This window comes from Sminthopsis crassicaudata, chromosome 2 (assembly GCF_048593235.1).
Source record: "Sminthopsis crassicaudata isolate SCR6 chromosome 2, ASM4859323v1, whole genome shotgun sequence".
Classification (NCBI taxonomy): Eukaryota; Metazoa; Chordata; class Mammalia; order Dasyuromorphia; family Dasyuridae; genus Sminthopsis; species Sminthopsis crassicaudata.
Genome location: NC_133618.1, coordinates 566,969,069 through 566,984,542, shown reverse-complemented (window position 1 = coordinate 566,984,542; position 15,474 = coordinate 566,969,069). Strand labels below are relative to the sequence as shown.

Below are 15,474 nucleotides of genomic sequence, written 5' to 3'. Positions count from 1 at the left end.
CCCCTCACTCGGGTGGTAAAGGGAAGCCCCAGCTCACTGGTGTGCGGTCACACAGCTAGCTGGGGGCAAGAACCAAAACTTAAACTGGACTAAAACAAACGCATTATAAAGTTCTGTGGATGCCTTCTACTTTTAAATCACATTATTTCGGAATCCCTCCCCCTTCCTCCCAACACCCCTCTCCCCACCTAGTAGCTTCCCTAATAATGGACATTTCAAACAAACAAAGGAATGAATAAAAGCAGTTCATCAAAATCAACCCATCTACCACGTCTGAGGGCACACAGGCCATCCCATACCCAGGGTCCCTCAATGAGAGGAGAACGGGCGATTTCTCATGCTTCTTCCAGGCCCCCTTGGCCACAGAGCCAAGCTTCTTTCCAAACACCTTGCTGGTGGCCGAAGGACGACCAACCGGCTATTCCAACCCCTCGTGATCCCGCCCAGGATTTTCTCCTATGCTGGGGTTCCCCAGCACTCCTCCCCCGGCTCTTTCAAACCCATCAAACGGCTGCGGGTGCCATGCTGGGCCTGTGTGGGGAGGCAGTCTGACTGCCGGGCTCCATTCTCTTCTCCCACCAAGAAAATGCCAAGATGGCTTGCTCTCTGGACCTGCGGTCCCTTCTTCCTTGTGCCATTTCTGCTTCCTGACTCCCAGCTTCCCCCCCTTCTTAGCTGGCCCCTGTGATGAGAGAACAGAGAAACTGTAGACCCACTCCCCACTACAAAAATGCTATTATTGGGTGAAAAAACTAACTCAAGTCCATGCAGAGTCAGGACAACTGTGGGACTAGGGGTGGCCATGGCCTAAGAGCCCGGGTTCAGATTCACATAATGCGGCCTGCAGAGAGGGGCTGAGACTCTCCGATTTACTCTACCTTCTCCCAGGAACATCTGTTGCCATCTCACATAGCCAACTGATTAGCAGTCCTGGGGAGTTAATGTAGCACCTGTATGCAAATGACTGGTTCCAGTCTAATCTGATCAGAAGGCAATTTAAAAAGGAGGCTCCTTTCCCCTCTCTTTCCTACCTGAAATAAATGGGCTGTGCTTCACTAGGAATCCTGCTCTCCAGCAAGGCTCTCCTCTCCGTGTTAATACTATACCTTCCCAGCATAAATGGCACAATCACAAATGTTAGCGTTGGAAGGGTCCTTGGCAATCGGGCACAGCGCCATCTTTTACAGGTAGAGAAACGGTGGTCTCCCCCCACCCCACTGCCCCCCACCCCCGGACAAGTGGCTGGGACTCCAAACCAGATTTTCTAACTCCCATCCACAATTCACATCCTCCTCCTTACATAAAAAGAAATGGAATCACTGAAAAGGGAGGTGAGGTTCCCAGGTTTCAGTGAGATGGGAGGGACTGGGGCTCCTCCATCTCCTGGGCTCCTGCTGAACACCCCGGCTTAAACCCCGGCGGCAGCTGTGCTGGGTGGCCCTGCTCCTGGGACTGCCCCCGGCCCGTATTTTCTCAGCCTCCGTAATGGGTGCCACTTCTTCACTGACCCAAGAGAACTTTGATTCCTCGCTTCCTTCCCAGATGAGTCTCAAGTTTAGTGCTATGGCATAAATCACTCCCTCTTCAGGAAGCTCTCTCCCCTACTTCCTCTTTAGCAACAATAAGATAATTGTCACCGTTTCCTGATTCTCTCCCCGAAGGGCCTTTCCTGATTCCCTCCCCCGCCCCCCAGGCTGGATGGCCTCCCACCAGGCCTAGAATCCTCAGCCAGTTAAGCTCATACCATTTCCTCTGGGCACTAAAGCCTCTGCAGCCATCCAAAAGGCCATCAAATCTCCTTTCTCTGATCTCTTTACAGGCAAGCCCGAGCTGGGCCTCCTCTGGTGCTGGGATCCACAGGTGGCGGTCCTTGGTTTCCTGCTCCCCTATTCTCCGGGAGTGTTTCTCCAGTATTGTTTCTTCCTCTCCTGGGGAACTTGGGTCTGGCTTTCATTTCCTCTTCCTTGTTCCCTTCTGGTACAAAGTGTTTCCGAGAAGGATCCTTTCCTGCTCTTCATGCAATGGGGCTGCTTCAGTAGTCAAGGCTCCTCCACACTCTCACCCATTCACCAACACCAGGTCGCTAATCCCCGGTGCTTCAAACAGCAGGAACGACTAGGACTTCAGCAAAACCTTCATGGCCCGAAATTCAGCCGATGGCTCCCCTCTGCTCCCTCTCAGGAGCCACAAAATACCCCTGGGGGTGAGGGAGGAACTCTGGGCCACCACCCAAAGGGCACGTCCAATCACGCTAGACAAAAACTAACTTCTCCAAGCATCTCTAAGCTTCTTGGACCAGAAAGGTCAGAGGTGCTCTCCAAAGACAAAAGATAACTTTGCTCACATGAAATCGAAAAGCTTTTGCTCTAATAAAAATCCATATGAATAGGACAAGAGTAGTTGTCAATGAGGGGAGAGGGGTGTGAGGAACATTCTGATAATCTGAGGTCTGAGATACATAAGGAACAGACAAATGTATATGATGGAGAGCCATTCCCCCAATGGATCAGGGGTCAGAAGATATATATATATATAAAATGGAAGACTACTGCATTGTAAGAAATGAAAACTATGAAGAATACAAAGACACACTGCACAACTTGGAGGACTAAATCCAAAGAGAAATTAAGCATAATTAGGAAAAGAGGACATAAATGATACGGAACCCTCTATATGGATAATGATCAGGTTTGGCCTTGAAGAGATGGCAAAATATATTCATTTCAGAGGTGGAAGGACAGGACAGTAGCTGTGGAATATTATCAGGCAGTTGATGAGTTGGTTAGTTTCGCTGAACTGCTTTTTTCTTTTATTCTTTTACAGTGGATGGCTTTCTGGGTAGAGGAATGAAGAAGGGTATATCCAGGAATGAAAGTAACAAAAACAAAAGATATCGATAAAAATATTTAAAAGAAAAAAATGCCTAAATATCAATCTTATAACCTGATATTTTCAAAATTATCCTTTAGTCCAAAGAAACAAGAGATAGAATCCAACAAAGCAGAAATACATGAGAAAATACAGAGGATGCTCTATTTTGGCTGCTTTGACTTCTTTTAGAATAAAACCTCTCGGAAGGGAGGCACCTTGTGTTTTATGTGGTGTTTCATCATGCCATACAAACTGACTAATCACTCATCAGTTCCTAATACCAGCTTTTACAGAAGCTGACAGAAAGGTAAAGGGGACTGAAGTTTAGGGAATCCAGTTTACAGTGTGATAAGTCCAAGTTAATCAGATTTAACATTCAGGAATGCCAGATTCTTAGGCTCATAGATTTCAGCTGGAAGAACCTTAGAAATGGGCTAGTTCAACCCTCCCCTCCCCTTCGGAGATGAACCTGCTGCTCACAGAGGTTAAATGATTTGAGCATGATCACACACACAGACCAGAGTTAGGATTTGAAAAGTCTCCACACCCAGCGTTCTTTCTACCTTATCCCATACAACCCACCTCTCAGGTCCTCCTGGGAAAAACCAGGGTAGGAAATTTGGCCACTATAATTGTGATGACATATTACCTATTATCTGAGAACCTCAAAGCTACTGGTTTGTGAGTACTCTTACATCCTATACTCATGTACCTAAACACGTTGCATATATACTTACACATACAAACACACACACAAACATTAGTCTAATTAATCTATTTTTTTTTACTAAAGGAGGAGAAAATTTAGGGCAAGCTAATTTAATAAGCTAGCAAAATGCCCATGCTGACTTCCTGCACTGCCAGAGCATTTTCTGATTTAACCTTTGCCAGAAACACCATCTTAAATTCAAAACATGAGAAAGAAGGTATCTCGAAGATCCTTCTTGTCCATCTTCCTCCTCTTCCATGAGTTAACTGAGACACAGAGATTAAATATCTAATTAACAGCAGAGTTAGGATTAGAACTCAAATCTCCAGCGTATAGAAGTATTTTTCCCATGCTTTCATTGCGGTCAAGTAGTCTTAAAATATTAAATAAATATCACAAAACGGTCAGCATCACGAAATAATAACAAATACTAAAAATCAGAATTCACGCTCCTCTGTATAGACCTAAAGTGGAGCAGAGTCCCACTCCACCCCCTAAACTAAGAGCTCTGCTTTCAGTTTGTTTGGAGTTATAAGAATATGACCAGGGCAGTGGAGTTCTTTTTGTTGCTGTTTCTTTGTGACTCCAATTCCCAAATGCTAGGCCTATTTCAAGTTAATAGGGTCTTGCTCCAGTTTTTATTGTGGTGCAGTTGTATCACACTTTTTATGAGCCCACCTGAGGTTTTCTTATCAAACATACTGGGGTGGTTGGTCAATTCCTTCTCCAGCTCATTTTACAGATGAGGAAACTGAGGAAAGCAGGCTTAAGTGACTTGCCCAGGGTCACACAGCTAGTAGCTGTCCAGACAAGATCTGAACTCATAAAGAGGAGTCTTCCTGATTCCCCACCCAGAAAGCACCACCTAGTTCCCACTGGAACGGCCTTATTCCCCCTTTCCCCCAATTCTGTCATATTGACGATGGTAACCACAGGAAGACAAGAGGGTAGTGAAAAGAGCCTGGGTCTGAAGTCCAGAGGCCTATGTTCTAGCTCTGACTTTGCCACCACCCAACGGCATGCTATTGGACAAAGCAAAGGAAATGAGAAGATACACTCCCTAGCCGGTAACTGTAAGTAAATCACTTTTCTGAGCCTCGATTTCCTCATGGGTAAAATGCCTGTAATAACACTTAAATAAAGGAGAAAACACTTTGGTCTGGACTGTTGCAATCTCATATCTCCAATCTCTCCCTATTCCAAAACATCTTTCTGAAGTGTCGCTCCTAAAGCAAAGGGTCTGGCCATGTTTCTCCCCTCTCCCCCGCCCCCAAATGCCTTCAGAATGAAGTATTAACTCCCTTATTTGGCATTTAAATCCGTCATAAGCTCAATCCAACCCTCCTTTTGGGGTTTACAATGTCTTTCTGCCCTCCACGGTTGGGCTGAACTGCTGTCTTTGCTCGTTCTCACACGGAACTCCATGGCTCATCTGCGGACTTTGTATACAGGATGCCTCACTCGTCCTTAGGATCCTCCTGACCTTCAGAGCTCAGTGGAAGCAGCACCTTCTCCAGGGGCCCAACCCTGACCCACATGTTTGATTATATGTACATGTTTGTAGACCGCAGGCTCCTTGAGAGAACTAAAGGTCCCACACTTACATGTTCTTCATCTAGCACAAAGCGGGCACCCACTAGGTGCCCAATAAACCTGCTTACTGATGGACTATCTCACGGGGTGGACTCAAATGTATGCTAAGTGCTTTACACTCTTTAAAATAGTACTGATGTGAGTTATTCACTCACGGATCTTTAGGTAAAACTCACCTACACTTCTCAAGTGGCTAAACTGAAGACCCCGAGTTAGTGTTCTCCGAGTGGGGGAGGGGCTTCCTGGGGGAGGGGTGGCATCTCACGCTTGTAAATTTATCTTTGTTCCCTGATCCTACAAGTTAAGAATCCCAAAGGTATCTGTTTTTTGTTTGTTTGTTTGTTTGGCTTGGGGGAGGGGGAAAGCGATGGAAAGGAATGGGGGGATCGTATTCCAGGATGGCTGCTGTGAGTTTTACTCACCTTCTACTTTTCCTTGCTTCTAATTTAGAATTCATAGTTTTTCTGCTCACTCTTTTCCTGAAGCACCCAGTCCTCAAATTCGGATCCCACTCTCATAGACGCCTCCTCCTCCTTCTCTCCTCCCTACCCCCAGCCTTCAGCACTTTCCATTTTTTCCCCACTCTATTTCTCCTCTCTCTCATTCTTTGTTTCCCTGGCAACACTCTCTCTGCTCTGTGGATCTGTCCTGTGTTTCTCTCTCTTTTCTCTCTTATCTTTCTCTTTTCTCTTTCATCTATCTCCTCATCTCTATGTATATTCCAAACCTCTCTTTCTCCCTTTGCTTTTAGGCTCTCTCACTCCCTTTTTCTTTCCTTTCATCTCCTCCAATGTTCTCTTGCCATCTTGGGGCTACATTTATTTGTCTTTTGCTTAAAAAAAAAAAATCTATTTCATTAGACACAATTCCTTCAGTTCAATGCCAGTCCTTTCTGCAGGTCACCTCTAAGGTTCAGGCTCCCTACTGATGTTACAAGGAAGGGGATGAATCTACTGTTTCCATTTTCCAGTCTGGACCTCCTGCCTGTCAGAATGAAAGTTTCTTTACTCCCCACCTAAAAAAAAAAAAAAAAAAAAAAAAAAAAAAAAAAAAAGAAACTGAAAAGGGACTGGTGCAAAATTTCTAGGAGGAAAGGACTTAATGGTTCCAGTCCTCCTTTGGAGGTAGTCCCAGGGGGTTTTATCTCATTCAGTGACCAGGGAGTGAAGGGTTCTCTGAAAACCTTAGGCCACCCATATCACAAGGGAGTCAAATTCCTGTATAAATGCTTGATGGCTTATTCTGGGAACATAGGAACCAATATTTCACTTGGCAGGAATTCTCTGGTTTGTCCAGGAAAGTCCGAAATCTTATGCTGTATACACGAGTTCTTTTTATTGTGCTCGATATTCCCATTTTGCCCTAGATGAAAGGTACTTAACCTTTTTGTATGTCATGGGCCCCATTGGCAATGTAGAAAACACTATGAATTCTTTCTCAGGATAATGTATTCAAATACCCAGAATGAAAGACATTGATTTAAACCAATTGTATTGAAATAGCTATCAAAATATTTTTAAAAACAAATTCACAAATCCCAGATTATGAACATGAAACAAACAAAACCACCCAATAATCACAACACTATAAAAGAGGAAGCTGGGGAGACTTCATCCTTAAAAACTCTGTTCTTTTTTCCCATTACCCCAAACTTCTTTTGGAAAAAGGAAACAAACCCAGACCTTTCCCTGTTTCCCTAACTTTTGTAGGTAAAGGGATTATACCAAGATTTTAGGGTTCCCAGAAATTTTCCCTCTCTCTTACTGAAAGAGGCAGTAACTCTCACCCCAAAGTGCCAGGTAAGGCTCTACCTCTTCACTGTTTTCCAGATTTCTGTTTTTAATCTAGTGTGATCAGAAATTTCAGGAGAAACAAAGCTCCTTAACCACAATGAATTGCAATTAAAAATAAACAAAGATTATGTTGAAGGCACCAAAGTGACAAAGAAAAGAGCTGCAGATGGACAATGTTATCAAAGTCTTCAGGAAAAAAAAAATTCCAAAAAAGGAGACCGTTTGGTCTGATTTAACCTTAGTTCCTGGCTCTAGAGAACAAGGGGAATGTCACCAAAACTCATTCATTACCACTGAAGGCATCAGCCAGAGCAGGTTACTGGCCACACAGATGATGCTGGGACATAGACTTACAGGATTTTGTCCTGGCTTCTGAACAATCCTTGTCTGAATCAGAGTTCAACCTCTCTTCTGACCACATCCTATAGAGCAAGAGACATCTTAGTTTTTGTATGGATGCAAGGAATCGACAACTGGCAAATGTAAATAGTCAAGAAGAAAGAATAAGGTAGGAAAGTTTCTCCTTTTACTACCCAACACCACACTTCAACTCTCTCCTTTTGCTCATAAGTTCAGGAGGACCTGTCCCTTAACTAGGTGATATAACCACATAGTGGAAATCTGTAGAAAGTCCCAAGGTGGCTGTTGCTGTATTCTGCCACAGAAGGGAGAGGTTAAAGAAGTATCTGAATTTAGGAATACCTTCAAGGGTAGGATGAAAATTTTTAAATTTTCATGGAAATTCTATCTGCTTGTAATTATCAATATTTAAAGAGCAATTGTACAAATAGGAGATAATATAGCAAATTATGGTAAAAATTATTTTAAAACTCTTACAACAATTGATGTGCTTGATCCTCCTTCTCATATCCCTTTGCTGACATTCTTCATGCTACAATGGAGCTAGGCCTACAAGTCTATGACTGATTGTATGGGTTGTGTTTGCTTGGGATCTACTTCATACAGAAAACCCATTTCTCCATAATCCAAACAGTGAAACATCCAGTTGGCAAATTCCCTGCCATCCTCTGTCCTCCTCCTTCCCCATCTCTCTCTTTAGTTGCAATCAAAGGGTAATGCAACATGACATCTGTAATGTCTATTCAAAGCATGGTGATGAAACTGGCCTTATGGAGACAACGGTTCTATGAGAGCCCACTTGAGTTTGAGGGGCTCCAAGAGTTGGTTTGTGTTGTTAGGACTTCCATTTTATGTGCAGTTAGCAAAACCAAACTTCCTGAGCTCAGCAAGTTCTAACATGAGGGACTGCTGAGCCAACAAAGAGAGGACTTCTCCCTTACAGGATATGAATCCCACACAAAGTGCTTGCTAAGCAGTTCTGAAACACTTTGGGGAAGGAAAAGATGAAAAACAGAAGAAGGGGATGAAGAAGGATTTGAAGTACAGGTGTAAATATGCCGATAAGGCAGATGTCCATAAGAGCTTTTCCATCAATCAAGAAATATTTATTGAGTGATTACTATGCACCCAGCAGCACTTGTCACAAGCCACAATACCAGGTGATGCTAAAAACAAAAAGACAACGATGAACCAGGCCCTGTCTTCAAGTAGCTCACAGTCTATCAAGAGGAAGATGCAAAACAAATCTTATATATAATACTTGCTCTCAAGGAACTTCTCATTTAACTCGGGAAATAAAAATAAATAAATAAATCAAATAATCATACAAAGCTATGTCTAATTTGTATGGCAAAAGCTATGAATTCAGAATAGGGATACATTAATGAGGGGTAGAGCCACCGGGAAGGACTTAAAGGATGAGGATGTGATGTGGATAAACTGAAGGAATCCCAGGTGGGGGAAAGAATAGGAGAACTTTGTGAAGAAGCAAATGGTTAGGAATAGCCAGAAATTCTTCACTATTCTGCCATATGCAACCCTTTGAGTCAGGAGAAGCTTTTGGATCCCTTCTCCAAATCATATTTTTTTAAATGCATAAAGTAGAAACATAGAATTACAAAGGAAACTACTGAAATACAGTTATCCAAATACTTTAGGAAAAGATAAAAAACAGAAGGAGGTGATGAGAAGGGATTTGCCATACTAGTGGAAATATGCAAATAGGGTGGATATTCAGGGGTTTTGGGAACATTAGACAGGTAGCATGTGCAGGAAGGATAAAGAAAGGAGCCTGGGGTCAGGCAGTATGATTTAAGTGGTATGAGGTGGTAAAAGTATTATGAGAATTGAAAAGCATTTCAAAAGAAAGACTACAGAATTTGGGGACTGATTCTATGTGGTGGATGAAGAATGACCTATCAAAGATGGTGCCAATATTTTGAGCCTGAGAGCATAAGTTCTCAGAGTTAAAAAATAAAATTCTATATAAATACTGGACATTACTCATACTTTATCCCACCTATCCTCACACATATTGTGAGATAGGATCTTAATAAAATAAAGACTATTTCTTTTTAAATCACTCACTCAAAGTAATGATTTTTCCAGGAGAGTAGTGAGGCAAGTCTTTAAAAATAATTTAGCTCCTAATGGAGTTCCTAGTGGGTTAGGAAAGGAGGCAAGGGTAAAGAAAGCTGGTGTTCAGTATTGGCTCTATTTTCTCTCTAACGTATACACAAACATTAAAAACATCTACTTATGGCTATAGAGCAACTGTATCTGCTCCTTCCTCGCCACATTCCATTGCATCAGCGCTCACTAGAATATAAAGCCACGGAAGACAGCATTCTCTGCCCTTGAAGAGCTTGTAATCTATCTGGAAAGATATTATGCCCAGGTGAAAAGTTTGCAATGCAAGACATGATGAAATGATATTAGGACAAATGAGTATTAGAATGAGTGAGCAGGTCCACAGTGCTAACTGTTCTCTCTCAAAGGTGCAATCTATACTTGTATCCCCTAGAACATCCTGAACTCTCAATTCAACTTCCTCAATTCCCATGAACTTTTCTTAACCCATACGGAGAGTAGCACTTTAGATCTCAGCATCATTCATAACTGCTATTTCCATGGTCCCCAATTCTGAAATTTCTCTCCCTGATTACAACTTTCCAGTCTTCCATCTTTCCCTTTTATATTCCTTGTCTTTATCCTCATGACCTTTAGACTCGCCCCTGACCCTTCACTTCTCTATCATTCACATCCTTCCTTTATAACCTAGGGTTCACCAAGGTAACTATATGTGTTCTCCTTGGCCTTGGATCTCTTGTCTACTTGTTTTGTTGCGGCTTATTTTTTGCCAAATCACAACTATGGATTCCCCTTACTATCCATCATCCCTGCTCCTATTTACATATTACTGGAGAAAATCATATAATCGTGTCAAGTGGGTCCACTACAAATTTATGTTGTTTAAAATCAAAAAAGCTTCCAGATTGAGAGCTGGAAAGGCCTTTAGAAGCCAGAGTCCAACCCCATAATTTTACAGATGAGGAAAGAAAGGCTGCGACTGTGTGATTGCCCACCATAAAAGAGCTCCATAAGAATGTAAGACGGGGTTTAATCTCAAGGCTTCCAAGCCAGAGTTCTTTGCACCAGGACACCTGGGCTCTCACTGCTGCACAGAAAAAGCCTTTTCTCCTTCCTGCTCATCTCCACACAGCAGCAGTTCCCAAACTTCCCTTTCCCCCAAATCCCCTTCTGTTCCATCCCTGCCCCTTTCATCTGCACAGAAGACCTTACCTTTACTAAGAAAACGGAGATCACTCTCTAGAGCTCTCTCAGATCCCTATGGATAATTTCCCATTCTACCCTTCCTTGTTCCAGTCTCTAGGACAGGTGGCCCTTCTGCTTGCCAAGGCCAGCCTCGCTGTGTGTCCTTGGTCCTATCCTATCTCCACCAAGTGCTCGTACCCCACCCTCCCCCTTCACCCCCCTCTTCACTCTCTCCTTACCCAATGGCTCCTTCCAGGCTGCCCAGAAACATGTTCGGTTCTTCTCCATCCTTAAAAAAAACCCCTTCATTTGATTCCTGTCCTCAAGGGATATGAGCCATTCCACCGGGAGAAAACAGCACCGTTTCCAAATATTTAAATACAAGACTTTTATAAAATGAACGTAAAGGATCTGGCGAGGGACGATGACCGGGGACTAGCGACTAACAGTCCTTCCACAATGAGGAGAAACAAACCTCGGATCCTGAGCAGCAGCCATTGGAAGATGAACACTCCCGGCCTGGGTGTGGGGGTAAGATGCAGCCTTCACAAAGGCATGGAGAGGTGATGTGAGGTGATGAACTGGGAAAATGAAATACGCCAGATCAGATTATAGGAGATGAAGTAATGTGCAGTCTGCCTGGGCCCAAAGGGCAGAATTAGGAACAACCTGTGGCAATGGCAGCAAGGCAGATGTAGGGTCAAGGTGAAGCAGAAACTTCCCCAGAAACAAAAGCTATCCCACCATAGAGCGTCTCTGCCAGAAGTGGATTCCCTCTCCCTGGACACCTTTCAGCAGAGAAGGGCTTCTCCGGCAGGGAGCTCCGGCCTTCTGGGGCTTCGGTGGTCCCTTCCCATTCTTGGAGTCCGAGTAACATTACGGGAGGTCTAAGAGCGAGCCCTGTGTGCTGGAATACCACCACAAGTCTCTGGAAAGAAGGCGGGATTTTGGGGGCGCTTAGATCGAAAGTAGGTAAGAAGCGTTCTTTGTATGGGGAAGGTGTGGATGCCGAGCTCTGTCAGTCACATCTGGGGCAAAGTAAATAGACTAGACTAAGGAGGCAGAGGTTCCTTGTGTGAGGGATGAACATCAGGCTGGACAGGTAGACAGGTAGAGAACCCTTAAGGTCAAGCTTAAGAGGCTGAACTTTGTCCCATAGACGTTAAGCAATATCTATTTTTGTTTCTGGATTTTTAGTTTTGTTTTTTTCTGGTGATACCATCAGTGAGTTTTTAGGCAGGTCAATGTGACAGCAATGTATGGGACAGATTAGAAGGAAGGTGGTTAAGAAAGCTATTGTCAGGAAATAATAAGGACCAGTCTGAATTTGGTTCTAGTCGTCTCTAGTGTTTTTTGGTTTTTTTTTTCCCCTTCTTCTTCAACAGTGAATGGAGAAAGGGAAAAATAAATAGTAGAGGTGCATCGGAAGGAAGACTTGAAAGAATATGGCAGTTAGTGACTTGGATATAGGAGAAGGAGAGGAAGGAGAACTTAACTTCTTAAGGCCAGATTATAGGTCTGGAGCTAAAAAGGACCTTGGAGGTGATCCAGTCCAAAGCTTCTTAAATCGTGAATCAAGGCCTATGTGGGAAATTGCATAACCAAATGTGTGGGTCTCAAAATTATGAAAATGCTTGATTTGTACACCTATTTTATTTAGCTATATAGTCAGGCTCAAATAAAAATTTCTTGGGCAAAAAGTGGTCACAAGTAGAAGCTTAAGAAGCTCTGGTCTAGTCCAACCTTCTCATTGTGTAGTTGAGGAATCTGAAACCCAGGGCATTAGTTAAGTGACTTTTTTAAGGTCTTATGGAGTAGAAAGCTAGAATTAGACTCCAGGATCCTGTGATTCAAATTCAGTGCATTTCCACCATATTCTGTTGAATGACTGGGAAAATTGTGGTAACAGAAATATTCATTCTGCTGTTCTTTTGCAATCCATTTCTCCCTTTCTTTCTCCATTGTAGAAAGTGGGGAAAAAAAAAAAAAAAAAAAACCAAGAGGGAAGACCAGAACCAACTGGAGGCCAAGAGGCAGACCTGCTTTTGAGGCAATGGTGATGATTTTAATTTCAGCAAGGTTAAGATTGAATATGATGATTTTCAGATGATGAAATTAAAGCCATCTATAGTTATATGAAAAAATGCTCTACATCACTATTGATTAGAGAAATATAAATTAAGACAACTCTGAGGTACCCTCTCATTACTGTCAGGTTGGCTAAAATGACAGGAAAACAAAATGATAAATGTTGAAAGGAATGTGGGGAAATAGGGAAACTACTGCATTATTGGTCGAATTGTAAAATGTTCCAACCATTCTGGAGAACAATTTGGAACTATGCCCAAAAGGCTATAAAATTGTGCATACCTTTTGATCCAGCATGTTTGTACTGAGTTTATATCCCAAAGAGATCATAAAGGAGGAAAGGGGATCTATCTATATGTGCAAAAATGTATGTAGCAACTTTTTTTGTGGTAGCAAAGAATTGGAAAATGAGTAGTTGTCGATCAACTGGGGAATGGCTGAACAAGTTGTGGTACATGAAGATAATTGAATATTATATATAAAAAATGATGAACAAGCTGATTTTAGAAAGGCCTGGAAAGATTTACATGAATAGATGCTGAACGAAACAGAGCCAGGAGCACATTGTACACAATAACAGCAAGAATATGTGATGATCAATTATGGGGGGAAAAAAAAAGATTAAATAAGATAGTAATGGGACCTTATTGGTCTTTGAATCTATCCCCTTCATTTTATAGACAAGGAAACTGAAGCCCTTGAGAAGTTAAATGACTTGTGCAGAGTCACACAGCTTGTAAGTCTGGGATAAGATTTGAACACAAATGTTTATGCCTAAGTCTAGACTTTTATTCACCCTATAACTCTTATCTCAAGGTAGGATATTAAAAAAAAAAAAAAAAAAGAAGAGGGAGGGAAGGGTATGGCCATATTCAGGGATTCAAAAAATTCAGGAAGAAGATTTAAGCAATAAGGACTGAGAAAAACATTAGAATTGATCATTAAAAGCCCATTTTTAATTAAAAATGTTTACAAGTGAACTTTTGATATACTGAAGAAGGAACCCAGATTGCAGGGTTAAAGAGTAGATAAGTGGTAAGGATATGCATATAACAAGTACAGATCACTTGTGCTACCCTAAAATTTTTTTGTTTTTAATTTCAATATAGAAGTGCCACTGGTACTTCATCAAATTCATATGATAGGACTATTAGATGCAGAAAAATGATGATTTTGCATTGGTAGAGTGTCTCGATGGGGATTTTCTACACCAGTCCCTATCCAATTCTATATTGCATTTTATTCACCAGTATTAAATAGAGGATTCAAGATTTGGATAACGATTGCATGAGACAGTTTCTGAGGCTCCTTCCAACTCTAAATTCTATGGCCTTTTGGCTCAAAGGCTCAAATAAGGAATTACTTATTGCTCCTAAAGATAAATGACGAGCAGCTCACTGAAGAAATATTGTTTACTATACAGCTGTCAAAAAGGTATGAATTACTTTTTAACATTTAAGAAGAAAACTAACAAGTTCAGGTGCTAAAGTACAACTATTAAGAAATAAAAACTTGCAGAGAAGACTATAGGTCTGGACCTAAGAAATGGTACAGCTATTGGGGTACTTGATCCAAGCCTTTGTGATCTGTGCCCCTCTTCTGTATGCTGCTCTGCCTGGACTGCCCTAGTTACAGCATTCCACACCCTTTAGCACCTAGGCCTCCTGCCAAAACCTGGTAAAAGCCAGAGTACTTCCCTTGGTACTGGGCCTTCCTGGCTTTCCAGTCACACCTGCTTCTCCATGAGTCTCACATGATTAACCAGCCCACACCCAGTGTTCCTGTTGGCACTAGTTTCTGGAAACTGGAATAGTGTCTCCTCTCAAATTTCAAAATCCATCTTTATAGCTTAAAAACAAACAAAGAATCTCCTCCCCAACCAATCAACAGCTGAAGTCTCCTAACTGGAAGAAGAGATCCTATTTTTTTCCTAGTTTTGGTGTCTTTAATATCAGATAAACACCTGTAATTTGTTCAATCAGCTATCACAGACTCTTCACTAATAAAGGACCTGCTGCTCTGTACCACCACCATCCACCCCAAACTAACTGTTCATGTAAACATAGCCTAAATGCTTTATCTTAGTCCTATGGGAATAAGGACTACACATTCATTATAGGGGGCTCTTGGATAAGGAAATTCCGTCTGCCAAGGCAGGTTGGCACAATCTCTAGGCCTAGGAAGTTTTCCAGAACATTGAGAGAGTTAAGTGACTTGCCCAAGATCATATAGCTAGTATATGTCAAAGAAGGGACTTGCATCCAGATTATCCCCGGCTTGGAGGCTAATTCTCCATCCAGTATGTTTTGCTGCCTCTTACCAGTATACCCAGAGGGCAAACAGACACAAAAATTAACTTGCTGTTGTTTATTCTTCAGGTTCCTTACACAGAACTTCAAACCAAAAACCCCTCAAATTAAGTTTGTTGGCTAATGTGAGGAAAACATTATTACAAAGTCCAAAAGAAATGTCTCCAGCAACATGAAGAGAAGCCTCCCCCCTTTCCCCCTAGAGAAAAGTAAATTGATATCCATGTTTAAGCACACTCTTAAGCTTAGGCTTCTTCCCCTGGAGGCCCATAGAGCTCACAATAATTCCTAAGAGCAAAGCATTGCTGGGACTATGGGGGAAGAGAGGGAAAAAGGAGAGGAGGTTCGCCTCCCTGGGGAGGAGACTGATAAAACTGTTGAAGGGAGAACTTGGCAGAACCCAAGCAGAAGAACACTTAGGAAGTACTTGCCTTCAGCTGGGTTTCACTGATCACCAAAGTTTGGAAAGTAGTTG

General features: G+C 42.3%; 1 protein-coding gene across 6 annotated transcripts in view; it reads right to left on the bottom strand.

Moving 5' to 3' along the window:
- ZNF710 (zinc finger protein 710) overlaps window positions 1–15,474 on the bottom strand; it is an 83,134-nt gene that overhangs the window by 20,373 nt on the left and 47,287 nt on the right. The window contains exon 1 of one of the 6 annotated variants that reach the window (XM_074295169.1): window positions 5,596–6,164. The exons of 4 other annotated variants lie outside the window; for them this stretch is intronic. The gene's annotated coding sequence lies outside the window, so the exon portion shown is untranslated. Of the gene's footprint in view, window positions 1–1,744; window positions 5,117–5,595; window positions 6,165–15,474 lie in introns of those variants that run through there. One more of the 6 variants, XM_074295167.1, reaches the window with a different exon arrangement.